The 22199-nt window shown below is 37.5% G+C and overlaps 1 long non-coding RNA gene across 1 annotated transcript; it reads right to left on the bottom strand.

Moving 5' to 3' along the window:
* Positions 1 to 1016: 1016 nt before the first annotated feature.
* Positions 1017 to 13884, bottom strand: LOC135327308 (uncharacterized). Its single transcript, XR_010387413.1, has 3 exons — positions 13823 to 13884; positions 9056 to 9130; positions 1017 to 1361 (listed from the first exon to the last, which is right to left on the bottom strand). It is a non-coding gene; the product is annotated as an uncharacterized LOC135327308 (long non-coding RNA).
* Between the last annotated feature and the right edge of the window lie 8315 nt (positions 13885 to 22199).

Below are 22199 nucleotides of genomic sequence, written 5' to 3'. Positions count from 1 at the left end.
TTACTGATGGAATTTGGACTAATTAATAATTCCCAAAAGAACACTTAGCATAATCTACATTTTGACAATAGAGCATGAAAATTAAAAGAACAAATGTATGCACGTTTCCAGACATCTTTGAATTATGACAGTGACATTAATAATTTGTTATATTAATTGCTCAGCATTTATTTAAACTGTTCATAAAGCATGATAAATGTAATTAAAATTAATGAAACCTAAAGAATACACAGAGGAACAGATGTCAATGTCAATTGTATTTGCTACTTAAATAAAAGTCTGAAGTTGGAGGTTTGAATTTGACATATCCGGAAGCTGTCTTGTATATGATTAATTGATGTAAGTTGTCTTTCTTATTTTACTGCAACTGAAATGCTCATATCAGGTTACCAAAATGAGGACAATTATTCATAAAACAATTCTGTGGTAACTTTTGCATGTAATTCCATAATAGTTCCCGTAATGATGGAACTTATAAAACTTTAATGATCTCACAATGAAATCTTCCAGACAGTTCTGATAATATCATGGCTTTGATTTTAGCTAAAAACAGAAAAATCCAGCATGTATCTAATGCATGTTCATTTTAGTTTTATGTTTGTTATATGGTCTGATTCTAAAATTAAATTTGGGTCTATGGCTCAGATATTTCAAAGGTCTGTTTCTGAATTACATCCTATAACTTCCATAAATTCATTTTTGGATACAGACTCTGAAATCCCAGGGTTAGAATAATAAAATTTTAACCTTGTGTCTTGCCCATAATCAGGAAGTGGAAGACTGTTTTCCAGGAGGCACACTACTATTCTCCCAGGCTATAAAATGTACCATAGGGCTTTGGCTTGATTTGAACTAGCTCTTTCCGAGGACTCATCAGGTACTAAGAAAACCTCATACTGCCTATAGACAACACTTAAACTTACGGAAAACGTTAGTTAAGGATAACACATCATAAGGCTTAAACAGAATTAAGCAGTAGAGCTATGTCTAATCACTCAAGCTAAAGGTATGGTCTGAAATCATTACTGGAGGCAAGCAATTGAGTTGTTATCTAAAACATATCTGAGTGAGCAGAAATACATGGAAGTTGTTAAAAGGCTTCACTTTCTCCTGTGTTTTGTGTGGTCCTTATTAATATTAAAGGGACATGTACTGGTGAATAGGATCACACTGAGCATCTCATCCGTAAAGTGGTCTATCGTACGTATTCCTGCACCAAGCAGGTCTGGGTAGTTCTTCAGTTTATACAGATAGTTAAGGCTGCTCATGGATATTTCAGGAGGATTGCTCAGTGGACCCATGTTCATTTATCCCAGATGAAGAGCTTAAAGCCTGATTTTTTTCTCATTTGAATCTTGTACCTGGAAAGAGATAATGTTGTTGGGATAAATTAAAAGACAGCATTTTCAGAACTTTGACTGCCTACAGAGTCTTTCAAAATAACATATGTATAATAGTTTTCATTTTGTTTTCGCCTCATAACTGCTTCCATACTTTCAGTTTCTTTGAAATAAACACAAGAAAAAAATTAAACTAAAATAATCTTTTTCTCAACTGACTCCAGCAGTAAGGAAGCAGACTAGAAGGGTTACATACCACAAATATTCTCTTGCTGATAAAACCAACAAAGCTATAGCATGCCAAACTAGCTGACAGTTGCAGACTGTGAGGATGGGCTCACAGGCAACCCTATTCATTGCCCGTGGAGGACACCAGTGCATACCACCTATTCTACTCTGCACCTTTTTCAGGGATGGACTCTTGTTTCTTAGCCTCCCCTTAGCCTTCAGTTTCAATACATCACACTGAACCTGACTCACACTCTGCCTGAACTGGACGAGCCCTACATGATGCCAAAACAACTTGTTCTTTTCTACACCTGCCACAATACTACCTTACAGATGTCATGATGTGACTAAGGCAATCACTGGAGCTAGCAGCTTTCCCAGCTTGGCAATGAAAGCAGCCATCCTATACTTGTTGAAACCGTGGTAAAGAATACACTTTCATAGCCTACTGCAACTATTTTGAATGTATTTGAGATGTGACCAAATTGTCTTTCTTCTGTTGGCCTCATCTGCCATTTTCTTAATCATTAGAGCACATGAACTAATTTTGTTCCTCAGGGAGGCTAGTTCAAGATGCAATGCTGTAAGATTAGCTGCCTCTCTTCTAACCCACCTAGCCCAAAATGTCTTCAGCAGTTATTTCTTTGTGTCTAAACCACTCCCCTGCCCAGACTCCGGGGCGGGACACGTAGTTCCCTCCTTGGGCTAGGGGCTTAATAAGCCACAACTTTTTGCTCACTTTCCATCTTCATGTTGCTTTGGTGTGTTTTGTTGCACTTGCATGTTTGGTTCACCAAATTTTCCAATTCTTCTCCCATTTGTTTGCATTTCTCCCTCTGCCTCTCCCAAATTTAAAATCTTTGCTTTATTTATGCATATAGAAGTATATATTTTTTCTTCTTTTATTTTAGACAGTCTTTGGTATTCCTCCACAACTGTCTTTCCTTTACAAGGAGAAATCTACAGACATTTCTGGGGAGATTGTTCATATGCTAAGTGACTAGTCACCTTTTATTTTGCTCTACCAGGTAAAGTCTGTGTTATCATAACTAAAGCATCCTTGTATCTGAAACCCCAAGTAAGATGAAACTCATGTTTTGGGTGCTATCACTCTTTCTTTTATTCTGAACTTTATAGAGTTGTTCCAATCTATTTTCCCCTTCTTCACTGAAATTGTTGCAACCACCTTGGAAACTGCAGGTTTCTAAGTGCATATGTCTAAATTAAGAACCTACACTGCGAGTCTGATAAGCGGAGAGAGTGAGGAGTCTCCTGACAGAGATTCAGAGAGCTTCAGTCAGAGCGCCTCTCTTGAGTGACTGTGGGAAGCCTACTCTACTACCCTAAGATTTAAGCTTAAATGCCAAAAACTGTGCAAATCTGTCCAAGATTTCCCTTTGCCGATGAATCTTGCATTACACATCATTTTCCAAACAATGTAAGGAATCCAGACAATAAGAAAGCTCATTTATCACTCTTGGGGGACACAGCCAGAAATAGGATATAAGCCACTCCAAAGGCTGAAGTCTATGAAGCAGTGACTTAAAGCAGGAGAGAATAATAAAGATTGTTGCTGAATCTCAGCACAAAATTTTAGGGTAGAAGTTTGTATCTGGTCTCTGTTTCTGCATACCCGCGTCTGCTCGCAGCATTACAAAACTGAATCATGGAGATAAAAGTAGCTAATTAAACCCAGTGAAGTAAGAAAAACTGAAAATAAAATATAGAATATCTCCACTGAGCAGTTTGGAAGTCTAGTTGATCTGGATGTGAATGGCTTGGAGAGGTTTGTTTCCAGATGGCTGCAAGAGGCTCTGAGTACCCAGAACTTCTATGTGACATAAATTTGGATTTGGCTTATTTATGCTCTATGAAGAAAGCACAGAGACAGAATCACTGCAGTACTTCTTTGGAAGATGAGACAATCTAGACTATAAACAATCAGCCAAAGATAGGCAATCTTTTGGGACATGGAAAACAAGGAAGCTGAGTAGGAAGCACATCTCTATCTCAGAGCCTTGCTTTTCAACTCCTGGCTTACAAAGCTCTCATCTGGCATGTCCTTCTCAAACTACTTTATCTGTCCAGCATATATGTATGGCAGAGTTTTATATAGCACTGCAAAAAAAATGATAAAGCCATAAAAAGTGGTTCCAAAAATAATCCACAAGTGGCTCCAAAAAAAGATCTTCCCATTTTGTTAGGATATGAATACATTAAGTATCACTAAAAGTATGTCCTGTTATTAAATTCAACCTTCATCTGAAGGGCTTAAATTCTTTCAGGGGCAACTTCTGAAAATACAGTTCAGTGAACAAAATTACATTTGCAGAGGCCTTGCTCTTTCGTTTGTGAACATTTCCTATCCCAAAGCAGAGTACAAAGTAAACCTCCCTTTCACCCACATTCTGCCACTTCTTTGTGAATAAGCAATGCATCCAATAAAAGTGTGTACAGATAAATCTGGAAGTTGCACACTTAGCCTTCTAAAATTTGACTCACAAGTCCAGGCAAGGCAAGATATACTGACATATACACCAGCATTGTATGTCTCTGGATTGTTGGCTGCTGTTACTTTTTTGAACTGCCACAGATTTATGACATAGTACTGTATAAGAAAGAGGATTATTCATATTCATATTCAATGGTGTTTCAAAACCAGCTGACATGCAGTCCTATGAGATCTCTGATGCTGGTGGCAAGTATCATTCTTAACATGAATGCAAATGTAAGCTCATAATTTCACCTTCAACTGACTGTGCACCAAGATGTGCTGCAGATTTAATACAAAGATCACCATATTACAGGTCTTTGAAAAAATGGAATTCATTTTTTGTGATTCCACAGTTCCATGCAATTTACTTATAGCTTGCAGTTTTACCTGGCTTTGACGAAAATTGGCAATTACTGCTTTGCTCAGCTGCCCAATATGAAGGATTCTCTTCATATCGCCACCAGGACTTTCACAAACAATGCCATGTTGTGGGTTTTTTTTCCTTAATTAATGGTGAAACTGTGTAATTTTAGATTTCAGTGAAATTAAAATAATCTTCTGGAAACTGCTTTGCCTCACTTTCTCATGCCAGTAGAGAGATCAGTCACTCTACTTTATTAAGTGCATATCTCCATAAATAATTTTGCAGCTCCTCCCACCAACAAGCTTGCTTTTCAAACTGGCTGCCCTACAGTAGCAAACCCTCCTGAACAATACCATCTGCTTAAGCTCCACCTGAAATCCTAGGATTTTTAGAATAACTCCTGATTGATTTATATTTCCTACTGGAAAAACAAAGCAAAACAAAAATCTTAACAAAAAGAAAGCACTGAAAGGTTTCTAGATTCATAGGTATTTAACTTAAAAAAACCCCAAATGTTAACATTTTTTCTCAAGGGGTTTTAAAGCAAATATAAATACCAGAGAGAATGGGGGGGGGGGGGGGGGCGGGGGAAGAAAGAAAGAGAGAAAAGTTTTGCAGAGAAGACTCTCGGGACAAAGCCCTCCTTCAAGAGCTAAAGCTCTGTGATCGATCCTCTATTTGTTTTTTAAAAGCATTGTCAGAGCCAATACTACCATGCTTGTTAGAACTGCATTTCATTCGTTAGTGATTTAGATATTGTGCCAAAATGCCAAGATGCGCACAGACAGCAGGGTACAGACAGTACTTCCCTTGACAAAATGGTCACAGATAGATGCTTTTCCTGATGTTTTACTGTCAATCAATATAATGAATGAGCTAACCATCAATGGTTTCTGTAGCATGCTTGAATACATATAAAGCCACTTACACAAGTATAGAGAAGACTCTTAGTTCTGAATCGGGTCATTCATTTGTCTTGTTTTTGAAAGAACAGGCAAAAAAAAAAAAGTAATTTCATTGCCTAGGGATGGAGAGATGCTTGAAACAGGAACAGAGTACCTGTTGTTATGCATGCATGTATAAATTAGGAGCAATCTGCTCTGAAGATGTTAGTCACTGAGCTACTAAGAAAAAGCCTAACTGCTGGCAGAGGCTATGCATTATCCACGAGAGCTGGATACGGGATTCAATATTCTGCTAAGCTGATTCCTTGTAATGCTTCAGCCCTTGCAAACTATCTCACAGAACTTATATCACAAAATACAGTTTCTTGCATATCTTAAACCCCATGCAGCAGGAGAATGAAAACATCTGAACAACAACTCTTGTGGAGCTCAGAGTAGAAAAAGACCATGACTAATGAAAAAGTATGCTATTGTAAACAAGACATTGAACACTTCCACAGTGTTTTTCATCAAAGAAGTCCTAATTACTAAATTTCATGGGACCTTTGTGAGATGCAAAAGATTTGCATGGTAAGAAATGTAGCCACTTTTGTTTTAAACAACTGGTACCACTATAAAGACAAACAACGTATGCTCAAAGATGAAAGGTACCATACACTCTTCAAACTAGATTTTACTGGCAATGTCGAGGAAAATTTACTTATAATATATTAACTAAACAGAAATTTCAAAAGAGTATCATTTTTCCCAGCAGTCATTCTGCCAGTTTGTGAAGAATTTTTCTTAAGAATCATAGATCATATAAAAATTCAGGTTGGAAGGGACATCAAGAGGTCTCTAGTCCAACCTCCTGCTCAAACTCAGCAATGAGGTCAGATAAGATTGCTCATATCCTCTCTTATTTCAATTTTTACTTATGTCTCATCCTCCACTATGCACCTCTGCAAAGAGCCTAGCTTCATCTTCTATAATCACCTCACAGGTGTTAGAAAGCTGTTATCAGGTCCCCCGAGGATGTCTCTTCTTCCAGGCTGAACAAGCCCTGATGCCTTAGCCTGTTTGCACAGGCCAGGTGCTCCAGCCCCAGCCATCCTGGTGGCTCTTGAACACACTCCAGTTTAGCAATGCCCTTCTTGTACTGGAGAGCCCAAAACTGGATGTAGTATGTGCTCTCATGAGTGCTCAGTAGAGAGTAGTAATCCCTTCTTGCAATCTACTGGTTATGCTGTTAATACTGCCCAGGATGCTGTTGGCTATCTTTGCTACCAAGGCTCATGTGCAGCTCTCTGTCTGCCACAAACCCCAGGCCTTTTTCCACAGATCTGCTCCCCAGCTAGTTTCTACCCAGGCTGTATCACTGCAGGGTTTTTTCCTTCCCAGCTGCTGGATTGGCATTTGTCCCTGCTGAATTTCATGTTCCTGAAAGCGCATTCCTCCAGCCTCTCTGGGTCCCTTTGAATGGCAGCCCTGTCCTCAAGCACATTGGCTATTCCTTCCATTTGGGTGTCATCTGGAAACCTGATGAGAGTGCTCTCTGGCAGCTCCTCCAGGTCATTAAGAGAGATGTTAAACAGGACTGGTCCCAGCATAAACCCATTGTTATACTCCATTTGTTACTACCTGGTCTCCAGGTAGAGTACGAACCACAGTCCACTGAGCCTGATTATCCAGTCAATTTTTTACTCATCTAGTTGTCCACCCATCCAGACTATAACATCCTAACTTAGATACAAAAATATTGTGGGAGACAGTGTCTAAAGCCTTGCTAAATTTGAGGCAAACAACATCCTCTCCACTTGTCCACAAATCCTGTCATTTTATCATAGAAGGTAATCAGGCTGGTCAGGCATCATTTACCCTTAGTAAAGCCACGCTGACTGTCCGCAGTCCCCTTCTTCTTTATGTGCCCAAAACTGCACCTCAAGAGGACTTGCTGCATGATTTTCCCAGGGACTGAAAGGAGGGTGACTGGCCTGTAGTTCCCCAGATCATCCTTTCTGCTCTTTGTGAAGATGAGTGCAACATTTGCCTTTCTCTAGTCATTGGTGACCTCCCTCAGTTTCCCTGAGCTTTCAAAGATGACAGAGAGCAGCCTTGCAATGCCATCAGAGAGCTCCCTTGGCCTCCTTGGATGACTCCTGTCTGGTCTTATGGATATGAGAGATCTCTCGAATAATCCTTGACTCAGTCCCCATCCAAAGCTTGTACTTGATCTCATCATAAAGTTGCAAGGAATTTGTATTGCAGGTACCATGAATTTTTTATTTCCAGTCACTTCTACTCTTATAAAATAACTGTCATTCATCACTGCAAGTGTTTCGTCAAAGTGCGACACAGGATTTGTAAGCTGGCTGAAGGACATAAAGCGTTAAACTAAAATTCAAAAACTGAGGTGCCACAGTGGGGTCTTTTTTCTAGGCAATTTTGATTCACAGGTCACAAAAAGAGACCTCTGCAAGAGAAGCTGAATGACTTCATTCAGGATTTAGTCAAAAATGAAAAGAGAAATCAGCAAGGACTTCAAAACCTTTCTGCATTTTTTTTCCAAGAAAAAGTGCAATTTTCTTTGACAATCAAAATACTTCCATGACAAAGTAAATGTTTAATTTAAAAATCTATTTTCTACTTTGAAACAGCTTTCACAGAAACCATCTAGTAAACTCTTCTTGGGTCAGGCTATCACATCCAGCCAAAGTAGTAAGTCATCAGATCTTGCCTCAGGCATTGGGATTTCACATTCTTTTAAGAGAAAGCAGGAATGACTAGCAACATTTTAGCTGTAGGCCATAGCAACATTAAGACAAAAAACTATGACAGCACTAGATGTCATTCCTTAAATCAGGATATCGGAGTGTCAGGGCTGCTGGAAAACTCTCTCTCTCTTTTTTTTTTTTTTTTTCTCAACCTTACACTGGTCCCTTTTTTATTTATTTTTAAGTCTTTCTTTGGCCCAAGAGCTTGCCAAGGAAGACAAAGAGCTGGGGTGCAGCTTTTGACCAAAGAAACTTCCTTCTTGTCACATGGAGGAATTTGAGAAACACACTTCTTTTTCAGTCTCTTAGAAAACACTACAGCAAGAAAAAAAATACTGTGCATGTCAGGACAACTTCAGAGGATCTGGAGCCCTGATGGGTCTATCTGTAATGTTCGGGATCGAGCTTACAACTTCAAACTACCTCCAGAAATGGCCTGCTAATTGGATGGGATTTTTCTTATAAGTTGTCCAGGGAGAAGCCAAGAGAAAATTTCCAAAACTTATTCAACCTTTTTCCAAAGAGGATTGTGTTGTCTTCAAATGCTCCCACTCAGCAAAGGCACTCACACAACTGTTGCTGCTAGCACAAGGAGAGGAATGAACTTTCCTCCCCTATCATTTCAACCTGTCAAATGGGACCATAGAAACCTGAGCACCCATGATCATGCAAGTTCAGCAGCAGCATTTGAACTTGCTATGAAAGACATGATGTAAGATCATGAACTTAAGTGAAAAGTTTTGCTTCTTTCAAGCTGTCAAAGGAATTCAAAAATTTTCACATAAAACCCTTTTTTCCACTTCTATCAACAATACAGGACTCTCAATACATGGACTTTTCTTTTAGTCTGCATCGTGTGTTATCAGTGATAGAATTGATAACTTCTTAGAATATGTATGCCTCAGCAGCAATTTCAGTGTGACAAAGCATTAATCACTGAACAGTAGACTATGTAATAACATTTAACTCACCACTTTTTTTCCCAGTTTTATGGCATATGCTTATCGTTATGGTAGGCAGCATCATTACAATAGCGAACTTGAGATCTAAAAGGAATAATTATAAATTATTAGTTAATAATTATAAATTAATATTCTTACTGACTACTAATGAAGAACTTAAAAGTTGTTTGATAAGTAATTAATCTGCATGAAAGTTTTAATTAATTTAAATGCCACAGGACATACAGAATAGCATACTGAGAATCTTAGTATTAGTATCTTAGAATGAGCCATGATTTAAGTAACAATTCCTATTTTGTGGAAATAGGAAACTAATTTAACACTGAGCAAAAATAATATGAGTATGAAGAATAGTTAAAAGAAAGCTGCTTAACAAAATCTTTTTTTTACCTGATGATAATCACAGGAAAAGTATAACATTATTAAAGACTGAGTGAATCTATGTGCGTATATGTGTCTACGTGAAAGAGGAATATTGACTAAAATAATCACTACCTTGGAAATGCATTTGATTAATTAACATGCAAGAAATTAAAATAAATTGTCTAAATTATTTCACATTTCTGACTTAAGAGCTAGTGTTTGATTAAACTGTCATGGAAAAATGTCATATGTGACAGTATTTAACAATGATCTGCTACAAAGAATACATAGTCTTCATATGATAACAAAATCACAGCCTCAGAGGTTGAAATTAGAGATAATTATCTCATTTTTTGATGAGAGTGAATTGAATTATTAGGCATTAAGTCTTCCTGAAAAAAATCATGACTACTTCATTTTAAATTCATACAGCTAACTTTATTATTACTGCCATCTAGTCTTACAATGATGACTCTAACAGAATGACTGACTGACCAAATTAATTTCCAGAAGTCCAAATAAATGAGAGTCTTCAAGTTTGGTACATTTTGATTGCTGAGTACGCAAAACTTAAATATTTGACCTTTTGTTTTCCCATCAGATACCTCTCATAGACATGAGGCTCTCTCAAAAACAGATTATCTTCTAAGCATAGTACTAGCTTTGGGGTCACACAGTGGTAAGAAGGGCATCAAAGCATAAATAGGTGCTGAAGGAAGGGCAAATAGCCTGCAGCCACAGCCAGCCTCTGCCACAAAAGGTCTTCTCACATCCATGCAAAGCCCTTTGAGCTCTCCAATGCTGCTATTCTTCTAGTGGTGGAAGGCAAAAAGCGGAAGGAGACCAAGGACACCACACGTCTCTGCGTTCAGAAGTGGCACCCTAGCATCAAGTGGCTGGGAACGGCAGGTCTCAGACTGCTCTGCTACTCCTCTCAAGGCAGGAAAAGATAGGTTCACCAAGAAAACGTGTCTCTCTTTCTGACGGCTGCAGAAAGAGAATTAGCAACACCCACTTTTATTGCGTAGTACTGACAACCATAGCAGAGCTCTGCTGCGACAATGTCATCAAAAGGGAGGGAGCTCATCCTCCAGCACTGAACCCACTGCTAGGGTGAGAGCACCAGTGACTCCAGCAGAGCCCGCCAGAGGCCTAATCTGCCAGCTGGAGGCCTACCTAATCCCAAAAGTGATCACGATCTCCCTAACATCACAGTTATGCTCCTGCAATAATGGTCAGCTGAGGCTATGACCGCCTACTGCCATTAGCCAGGACATGAGAAAAAGGGGACGAGATGTCTTAGAGGGAGATATGCTCAGAGGAATAGGAAGAATTCCTGAAAAATCTTGATACATTTATCGACAGATTTCAAGCAATAAGGAGCCTTTGTGTGCCACGTTCTGTAAAGGTGGAATGCTATAACTAAGTGGGGGGAAACTAAAACCACAGGGTGAATCCTGGTGTTCCAAGCACAAGGGATTTTGTTCAGCAGCAAAACACAAAACAGGATTCTCTGGACTTCAATATCTCCCAGAAAACCAATTTCTCCAGTAAACGTTATTGCTTTAAAATCAACACTACCTCAAACATGAGAAGCCTGAAAGACTTAAAATTGGACTAGCTCTGTCACTGGCCTGTTGGATGAATGCAAACAAGTTATTTTTCCATGTTCTGCCTTAGTTTCACCACCTAGAGCACTGGCAAGATGATGTCTGTGCTCTTTTTCAAGCATTTTGAGTCCATCAGACACGAAGTACTACATTATGCATGTTTCCCATATTTAAAGGGCTTGTACTTACAAGCGCTATTTTTATAGAGAGCTGTTTTTAATGTATACATTTCTCTCTTCTACCTTGCCTGGGTGAACCTAATTTATAAGTAACTATAGGTTAACTTAAAAAAAAAGTTCTGATTTTATGAGATCTCTCTGAAAACGAAACAGCTGCTCTGTGGATTAAAAGATTGGCATAGAGCAGAAAGTGAAGCACAAATAAATAAATATATCCTCATAGTTGCAGAAGAACGAGGATGTGGGTTATCACAAGTAGACAGAACCTTTATTCCTTCTGCTTCTGGCAATTTCTGGAAACCAGAAAGGTTTGCTGAAGTTACAGCTCAAAACCCAAAGGCATCTGTAGTGTTATTATAATAGTTCCAAAATTTTCAATTTATAGTTAAATATAAACTCACTGACAAGTATTTGAATACGCTGAGATGTTCCAGAGCTAGGAAAGCTTTTATTGAATTAGAATTTTAGACTTTTTTTTTTTTTTTAAGAAAGCAAACAAACAAAATTCCTGCATGCTGAAAAGGATCTTAAAGAAACATAATTGGTATTGACAATTAATAAATTCAAGTCGAGGCAGTTTGGGCAGAGCCTATACTCATCTCTGTGTGGATTGCATGATGAGTCAACAATTTGATTGTGAGATGTCTCAAAATACATAATGATTATCATGTTACATTCCATTAGAACAGAATGCATAAAATGACCATTTAAATAACATGCTGAGCCATTAGGATATTTTCTCAGCCTTTTTGACCTTATTAAATATTTCACAACTCCTCCAGTGATTTCACTTGAAATTTTTACTAACTTCACTTTCACCTTCAATTAGGTCATTTTAATCAAAAGACAAATTAAAACATTGATTCTAAGCAGCTTCTGACATATTTTAAACATTACTTTAGAGATGGGAGAAAAATTAAAGCCAGAACACATACAATGATCTTCCATCAGCCTCTGTTTTCCACTTCAGTGTACGAGGGAATATGTTATCTTAGAACTGGAAACAATCTTTAACTTCCTATTTTAAGGTATGGTATTTCTTGTCATGAATCGTTGATCTATTAGTTGTAGAACTTTCCTTAGTGTTTAACTGCAGGCATATTCTGGGGCATAAAGTTTATTAAATGCAATAGATAATGCTCAGATTAATTTATAGTGTAGCTGTGTTGCTGCTGTACTAACTCACTTGGTTTCTCAGCAGTGATTTTTTGTTTGAATTTCCTAAGCAGTGCAGAAAGGCTGTGAGCAGATAAGGAAGTGTGCCACTTCCCACTTTGGCTCTCTACTCCATGGGGATACTACAGCTAGCAAGTGGAAAGGGAGAGGAAAAGCCACAATTTCAGAAATGATCATTTGTGATATTCAGCAGGGAAAGTCCCCCTCATTCCTACATGCTCCTCAAAGAACGCTAATAAATGCAGTATATAGAAGACAGTCTTGTGACCTGCATTGCTGTGGCTCAGTTACTGTTTTCTTCTGAGACGGAAATTAAAAAATGGCCAGAATTCATCTTCATACATTTAGATGGAATTACATAAACTAGATACAGAGATATCATAAATTTTTCAATAATGGATTAATGAAAAACTACCTCAGCCTAGCTCCCGTCAGTGAATTAAATACTGTTATGACCCTAGAAAGCACTCCAAAAGGTCAAGTACTGTTGTGTTCTTTCAGCATGTTACAGTAGCATATACATCACCAGTGATGATAAACTCTTATCATTTCTTCAAAAAGTGTCAACAGCTTAACTTGGTACAGTTTTTATAATGGATCATTATCATCTCTTGGCACCAAGTGATTTTACACCATATCAGATATTTCCCATTTTCTTGGAATGATTGGAAACAAAAATAAAATTATACAGGCAGCATAAACTTTGTATTGCAGGTTGCATCTAACCAAAAATAATAATAAAAAAAAGTACCATGCCTAGCTGGATCAAAAAAAAGTACCATGCTTAGCTGGATCCAAAAAAAAAGTACCATGCCTAGCTGGACCAAATTAGTCCTGTTGCATGGTCTAGCACAGATGTAGTATTAATAATCATGGCATCACAGCCTCAGGAAAAGTATTGATAGCAAGTGCTAAAAGAAAGAAGAAACAAACAGGATTATCTGTGTGAGAGCTGATGGAGTTGTGATATTCCATATCCCATCTGGGCCAGCTGTTGAATGCACAGTTTATTTTCCTGTTTACACAGAACAGTAAGAAAGATTTGGGGGGAAATCAGATGCAAGCACACTAAATACATAGCAAAATATAAATAATGCAGCAGGAAGTTAACTAAAGAAAAGCAAGGAGGAAGATAAACCTAATAAATAGTATAAGCTGCAGCGGTAAAGCACTGCAAACATGAACAATAGAAAGGAGACTCCTTTCATGATGCAATATAAACAGAAGTCAAAGTATCACCAATAAATATTCAAAATAAAGTTAAAGTTAACAGTTATTCACTGAAGATCTAAATCAAACAAAGTCCTAACAGGCCTGCTCTGAATCCAACTGACCCCAGTTTTACAGAAATAGGTGTTTTAAAAGCAATAAAATAATAATTTAAAAAACCCTCCACGGAATTTTTTTCATGCATATGTATCAGCCTTGCATCAAATGAGAAATCTTACCATTTGGTTTGCTGGCTTTCTACCCTTACTGCTTCACCTATGAAAATGTAAATCAGTGACTTCCAGTATTAGACCTAAATGAGATTAAAAAAAAAAAAAGAAAAAGAAAGCAAAAAAACTATCCAATGGTTTTCAGAATTATTCTAAAAGATGCCCTGGGTTACCATACACCATACAATTCTTTGTAGCTATGAGAAACATAACAACCTAAGAAAGGGTATTACTAATGATGTTGACAAATCTATTCTGACTATGCAGAAAAAGGGCTGCCTTGGTTTGGTGTTAATGAAAAATATGCTGTGATATTAGAATTTGTTTCTTTAGAAAGCTAAAATAGCTATTGAAAGGAATAATTACTGCAAAAATATGAAAAGGTCCCCTTTTCTTGCCTGTATCTCACAAGCAGTGCTGACAATTAATTACACTTTCTTATGAGCATTCCTTCAGATAGTGAGATATTCAGATAGCTATCAGATAGTGAGAGAGAGTTTACTAGCCTCCATGGTAGTTCATCGCTAGACCGCCATTTAGCAGAAAATGTAATTCACACAGTTGTTGCATACGCTTTTCTGTTTGTAGTCTTCTCATGATTTGACAGGGAGTGAGGATGAAATCAGTTCTGACTGAAATCTTGAAATACAGAATTAGGCAACACATTCCAGTGGAAGGCAGTGGTATTTCACAGAGGATAAAATAAAAAAGTCCTATGTTTGGTGGTCTTTCGGCAACATTAAGTGAACTACTACTGTCTGTTAATTAAATTCAGAACACAATAATCAATTTAAAATATAATAGGCTACAGATCAAACTGACTTTTCCTGTAGCCATTTAACAAGCAGAGCAGGAGATTTTTTTGAATTATTATTATCCTAAATATATTCAGCCTCCAGACTGGGGGATTTGAAATTCCCAGGTTCAAACCCCTGCTCTTCTATGACGTTTGACAGAAACAGCCTCCTGGATTTAGCATCCACTCCTCTGAGATGAACCTAGTAATTACATACATCACCTACTCATTATCCTGTTATTACCTTATTGATTACAAAGGAGTTAGCCATGAAGCGATGTAAGGGAGAATTATAAATCCTGTTTTCTCTCTTTTCCAAAGAAAACATTTATTTAAGACTATAATCTTTGGTGGAAAATTCTCCTACTACTCTGTTTTTAAAATGTTTAAAACAATGGTGCCATCATTCCAGGAAACACCATCAGGTATGGCCACAGTAAAAACCTTAATAATAATAATTGAGTGTTTCTTTTAATCTCAAATAAATAAGCACCTGCCTTCCTTTCCCTAGTACCCTCGAGTTGTCAGAACACCCTTATTTGGACCTGAAAAATAATTAATGTAGCCCTTATTCGTATAGTGCAAAATGACTATGGTCTGAAGTGCCTCATTTTTTGTAGATGTTAGAGGCATATGGTACTTCAGGTGAAAATTAGGTAATCTGAATAACTGGCTAAATCAATAGTTTTCTACCCAAGTTTCACAAGATGCCTTCTAGGAGGTAGGACAAAGGCAGTTAATGACATTGACCTACTGTCAGTATGATCGCATTACTTACACGCACATACTCTGTACCACCAGAAATTATTTAGGAGATGGCAAATCAAAAGACAGCGAGTACTGTTGGTAAACACTGCCTATAAGGAGAGAGCACAATTTTGCTAAACAAAAACAAAAATTCTGCAGGAAGCTGTGTACCCACTTTTTCAGGTTTTTCTCTCTCCTCCCCCTCCAAAAAAATTATGGTTCTACAAATAACTCCAATGATAATGGTGTCAGTAGTCAACAGTATTTCTAATCCAAGTCTCCTTATGTCTTCTGCCATGACAAATGTTATTACCCTCATGTTACAAATAATACCACTCTGGTACAGTTTAGACTAGAATTCAAATTTCCTTAGGACCAGGTCCTATGCTCTAACTTATGGCTCCCATTACGTTTTCAAGCTATTGTTGAAAAATTTACGATGAGTAGTCAAATTGTCTGTTCTGTTTAAACTTCACCGTGAGCTATTCTACAAAGACTTTCACATAGGGAGAGAAGGCAATGCTTAGGGTTAATGAATGTTACAACAGTTGTATTTACACGTTTCTCCAGCTCCACAATTCATTGTCTTCAATATCTTCTCTCTTCAAAGTTGATAGAATTTTGTGCAGAAGCATAATTTATACCTGTGAAAATTAAATTAATTTCATTTTCTTGTTAAATACAGAATGAATCCTATGCATTTTCCTGTGAAAAGTTAATAAAAAAAATCTATGGAAAACTTTAAGGAAAGCAAAAAAGTCAGAGCTTTTTTTCTTTGAAAGAGATTTGCTTGGTGCTTTTGTAAACTTCTTCCCCCTCCCTTTCAGTGTCTTCTCAGTGTTTTTTGAGAGGACAGGGATTGCATCAGAAGGAATTATTTACACAAATTTCAAACTATCAGATTAAATAGAACAAGAAAATTAAAAATTCAGAGCCTCAATGATCACCTATATTTCACAAGCACCCCAAAACACTTAGAAAATGAGCCTTTGACCCAAATAAAGTTATCTGCACTGTAAGATAAACTTTCTAAAAATAAATTAAAAAAAAACTTAGCTTATTTTAAATGAATTGCCCAAGATAATCTTGAAATGATCTATTAAATAAAGCCTAATCAACTTTTCACGTACTTAAAAACCTCTTTTAATGCATAACTAGAAGCCTGGATTTTCTCATGGCTTTTTTCGGTTTTAAAAATACAAGACAAATTAGTTTGCCTAGATCCTCCCTTACATTGCATGGGGAAATTAGAGGGGAAATTAGAAGGGAAAAGACTGTTTCTTCCATATAGATCAATTCATCTAATCAGTCCTTTGGTTTTATCCAGGAAGATACTTTACAGGAGAACCCACAGGCCACCTTTAGCCTGATATGCTACTAGAGTTTTCAGTGTTTATCACTACAAAAACAGTGAAAGTAAGCTTCATCACATATCCATGTTGGATATTTTAGGTAAATTTCATCCCAATTTAACCAGTGGGAAAGGAAAAAATGAGAGCTGTATACCAGAAAAGGGAGACAATCTTAAGAGGGGATTGCAAGTTCACAGCTACCTTCCCATTTTAATTATGTGTAAATGATGTGTTATCTTGTGTCTGCAGAAATTTATGTGGTCCCATCTGAGACCTCCACCTATTTTCACATCAGTCACATACTACTTTCTTCTCTAGGAGGAAGATTCTCATATTTCACTACAAAGAGTGCAACAAATTATAAACGGAAAAATATGAATATCTTAATAGTGGTTCCACAGCACGAAAAAAACAGTGCAACATAATATGATGTTCACATCCACCATGCTCCATATAAATTGCCCAAAGTGAATGATGAGCTTCTCTTAGTAAGCTTGATAGAATTTGGAGGCATTGGAGACTTTATGCATATTTGGAAGCCTTGTCCTTAAAAGGGACCACTCTGGGAATGATCAGGGAAACTGTCTATGAAAGAAGAAAAAAGCAACAAAAAAAAAAGCTTCTCTCTGCAGATATGGTCCAGTATTCACAGAGTCCACAGCAATCTTGCCTTTCGGGTACACTGGAAAACCGATCAGCTAGGCTGTCTTCCTGCTTGCAGAAGAACCACTCTTGCTCCATATTTCAGATCAAAACACACATGAACATAATTAAGTATGGGCCACAGTGAGGAAGAAAAACATCCAGTCTTGAAAGGAAACAGCATTAATTAGTCTATTAAAAATAATTATGCATACTAAATATACTGCTGTATCTGGCCTCCATCTTTCCAATTTGAGGGAGGTTTCTTCTTCTCTCCCAGACCTAAGTGTAACAGCCTAAGGATTTGTGGACTTTGGTTTTGCACTGTGTAGAACTTGTCCCTTTCTTACTTGTTCAGCTTAAAGACAGCAGAATTATTTTTTTTCTTACAAGGACAGAGAAGTGTAATCGGCATTTCCCTGCACAGTCTCTAGTTCAGCTGAGTAAAAAGGTTTATTGCTGGTGGGGAAGAATCAGGGAATGCACTCAAATTAGTGTAGCCTCAGCAGCTTTATTCTGTAGTAGATCTTCCCACTGAATACCCTTCTGTCAAGATGCTACCTCAGCAAGCTGTCCGATTAGGGAGCCCAAGAGTTTGTATCATGCATACGGTCAACATCAGCTTACACAGAACCCAGTCCAGGGTGCCTTGGGGTTACACAGACACTGAGTAAGTTATTTGTGTTCAATTTCATGAGAAAAGATAAAGAAACAAACTTGCTCCAAACAGAGCAGACCCTATCCCCAGTTTTCACTACAGCATCTAATCCATCCTTACAAAGAAGGTCATGACAGTTCCAACATCAGCAACATGTTATTCAGCTAGTCACAGAGACTATAAACACGACAAAGGAGGAAACAATCTAATATCTACACTGATCCTCATTAAGAATTTTGAAACACAGCCAGAATCAAACTTTGACATGACAGATGAAATCAACACTTGTGAAAATGCTCACTGAAAATTTTTTTGTCCACCTTGCATCCTTCTGACAGCTTTAGCATTTGGTTCTGCAAAATGAAGGGTCTCCATTTTCTCAGCTCTGTACTTACACTTCTGCACCACGACACAGCTTCATCATATCCTGCGCATGCTCTTTGGGGAGGTTAATGAGGCTTGACTCTCTTTCATCTATAGACAGAGACACATTCACAAAAGCAATTCAGATCTGAAAAGGACTAAATGCTCTTCATCAGGACTCTCTCTCCCCATTGACTAGAGAGGGAATCTACAGCAACTACACACCTAAGGCACTTCAGCTGTGGGAAGTAGGTACAGACTTGTCTATTCACGTACTTAAACTAAAGCCCCAGTTTCTTGCATTAAGAAGTATATTAGACTTTGTATATTTTTTTCAAGTCAGAATGATAATTTGGGATACACATTTTGAGCTGCTAAAATTGGGTACAAAAGGCAGCAGGACAGTAGAGAATCAGACTGTAAAACAGAAAATGCCACGAGGGGAGGCATCATTAGCTTCCATTGTTTTACCAAACCTGCAGTGAAAAGTTTTGTCTGTTGTACACACTATCACCATTCTTATGGTCAGCTCAAGATTTAAGTAACTAAAATTGAAAGCAACTGAAGTCAGTTCTTTTTTACTTATTTGCACTCATGAAACTTCTATTGAGCTCAGTTTGATACAAACAAAATTGACTTTGCCTTTATACAAGGACAATACTGAGCCCCTGTATCTTCACCAACCCCTTTACCTGTAACACAGCTCCAGACAACGTCGAAACTACAGCAAAATGCAATTTCCTCTGAACAGCAGCCTGTGAAAGAAGAAAAGGATTTGATTAGGGGAGACAAAAAGATGAGGTGTCAGTTCCCATTTTGAAATGAGTTATCAAAAGTCACCACTTGAGGAGAGAGATTGAATGAGCATGTTTCAGTTCTAACAGGTTTATTCTCTATGAGGCCTCTACACAATAATTATAACAGATTGCAACAGACCCAGGGAGGGCCCGTATCAGTAGAAAAAATACATTTCAAAAGGGGCAGGAGCTAATGACTCCTTCAGTGACTGTAATTTGTGTTAGTAGAGGGCTATAAATAAATGTATTCTTTTCCCATTATCTTCATAACAGATTTGCTGCATAGATTGGACAGCCGAAAATTAAGCACTGCACACAAGTAGGATTGGACCTCAACAGGTTTACTTTGCAAATTCCCCTCCCTTGCTTTGCCTTAGTTTTAGATCATTAAAAAAGCATATTATGTATCCGCTTTCTTTTGCTGTTTCACTGTGCAGCTTTTATAGAGACAGATGCACCATTTTGACAAGTTGCAAACTTTGCTGAGCACTTTCATCACAGAGACCCATTTCAAGTGGTTTGGAACACAGCTAGGAATTAAAACTTTGATGAATAAAGGAACCAGTCTTAAACACAGAAAACAGTGTGGAAAAAAAAAAAAAACCCAAAAAACACAATGGCAAAAGAAGACAGAAGCCAAGCCTTTTTTTAAGCTTTCACAATTACATGATGTAGAACTGAGTAGACAGTAGTTTTCTGCAGAAAATTTCTTCAGCATAATACTCTAAGACAATAAGCTCCAGAAGACTTTTTTTCTTGCAAGTGTCTCATTTTGTGTTTTTGAATGGTCACATGGATTTCAGAAAATCAGTCACTTTACTGGGATAGCTTGCTATTTCCCTGTTACACATGGGCATAGTGACCCAAGTGATGGGATTACTCACACATTTAAAGTGCCTTGCTAGATCAGACAACTAGTGAAGAGCACAACATAAGCTACTACTCTCTGAGTCATTAATCTTCTAGCGAAAACCTTTTTGAACAGTCAGGAGCATTATGGATGATCATACTGCATATTCAAACTTGAAAGCCAAAAATTACATTAAAGAAAAGCAATAAAATGGCACAGAAATCTATAAACAGAATGATGTTAATGACGGAAGGGAGACCAAACCCCTGAGCAATGTGGTTTGACCTCATAGCTGACCTTGGTTTGAACAGGTTGGACTAGAGACCCCCTGAGGTCCTTTCCAGGTTATTCTGCGACTCAGGGGGAAAGGTGCCATCATTTAAAATACTGGCCAGCTTTTCACTTATAGAAGTCAGAAGGTATGACATCAAAAATAGAAACCGAGTAACCAAGAGTGAATTTAAAAAAAAAGAAAAAAAAACAAGTGGTAGCAGTTGAATCATATTTGGGCTTCAGACAATTAAAAATCACATCATAATAAATCTTACACCAGTTAAAAATCACAAGGAGAGAAGTCTCTGTGGCCACATAGTTTATTTACACTGAAATCTTGGCACAATTGATACCAGAAAGAGTTGCAAGTATAATAAAAGTGATGGTGATGGGCAAAAGTAAGAAGATACAGTGCACTGGGCGAAAACAATATAATACAGTATTTTGCAAGAGGAAAGGAGACTTGTCCGTGAAATAGGGATACATTTGCAAACTGATGTTCAGTTGTATAGAAGATTTTTGGCAAAAATGTTTGTTTCCAGGGGGTTCAGGCAGTTTCTTACTTAAAAAAAATACATGCAAGACTTCTCTTTAAAAAAATGACAGGTTTTTATTGGGATTTTTTTTTTAATATTGTGTGTTCCTTTTCTTTATAGCCTCTTTTTTAAAACCTTTAGTATGTTTTCAATTTTATTTTCAAGGATTAGAGCTCAGATATCACAATACTCATTTACACAAGCTGGCAACAGTCATGGGTCCTAATATAAGTAACACAAATAGCCACTGTGTGAGCACATGCTCTTAGAGCAAACATGTATGGCCTAACCTGCAAGTATGTGTCCTCCTTCCATACACACACTCAATACAAGATAAAATTTCTGAGATGGCAACACTCCTACCCACATTTCTACACTCAGCTCCAGACAGGTCTTTCCAAGGGACTGGAAATTCCTAAAACTGTCAGCAGTTTAAGCATTCCCAGCTGCAATTGATTTCACTTTTCTTCTTTGAAAAGTTTATGGGACATGTTACAAAAACCTTATGCTGATCTGCTGATTTATCTTCTGCAAATCTTTATCACATCAACTCACAGGTTTCTCCTTCACCGGATTTTTGTACAACTAAATTACGACACAGGCAATGCTATTTCAGTGTTACAAAAGGGACAGGGATTTTATTATTTGAAACATGGCCATTGCTGTTTTGAAAGCACTTTCTAAAAATTATGTGTGATTGAAAAAAGATAAAAGATTAAAGAACATCATGGAGTTTGAGGCTCCCTTGCTTTCTTTGGATGCCTAACTAGAAGAAAATCTCAGTAACAATATATTCTTTTACATAATACTTACAAATAATGCTCTGAATGAATTTTTCCACTTCTCACTTGTGTTTCTTTTGGCTTAAGTATTTCAAGAGTCTCACCAAATGCACTGAATGGCTTTATTTTGAAAACTGGAACAAAAGTGATATAACTATAAACAATTCATGCATATATTTCCACTTTGTAAGATAGGAATTTTCTTTGTAAGATATTTCTGTCTTGCATTTGTGAATCCTTAATGCTCCTTTTTAATTCAGATGTTTATCTGAATTTATTCCTTCTAATATGAAAAACAAATTGGTTAAACCAAATAAAGAGAATGGTGCCAATCCAGGATACAACCATCGATTTTTCTGTTCTGTTTAAAACACAGGGCAATCATCTCCATCATTACCTCACTCCAGTCTTATATCAGTTATGGAAAAAATTATTGCCCAGTCAGTAGTTGTATAATTGAGTAGCAGCTAAAGACAGGGCCAGAAGTATATTTCTGAGTAAGCCCTCTCTGCACCTGAGGAAGGGAGAAGAAAGTGTGAATTTGCTATCCATTGCCAGGGAACTTCAGTCTCTCCTCTCTGTCCCTTGTC

The sequence above is a fragment of the Dromaius novaehollandiae genome, chromosome 2, assembly GCF_036370855.1.
Source record: "Dromaius novaehollandiae isolate bDroNov1 chromosome 2, bDroNov1.hap1, whole genome shotgun sequence".
NCBI classification, from domain to species: Eukaryota; Metazoa; Chordata; class Aves; order Casuariiformes; family Dromaiidae; genus Dromaius; species Dromaius novaehollandiae.
Note: the sequence above shows the minus strand (reverse complement) of the source record. Positions and strands in the feature narration are given on the sequence as shown.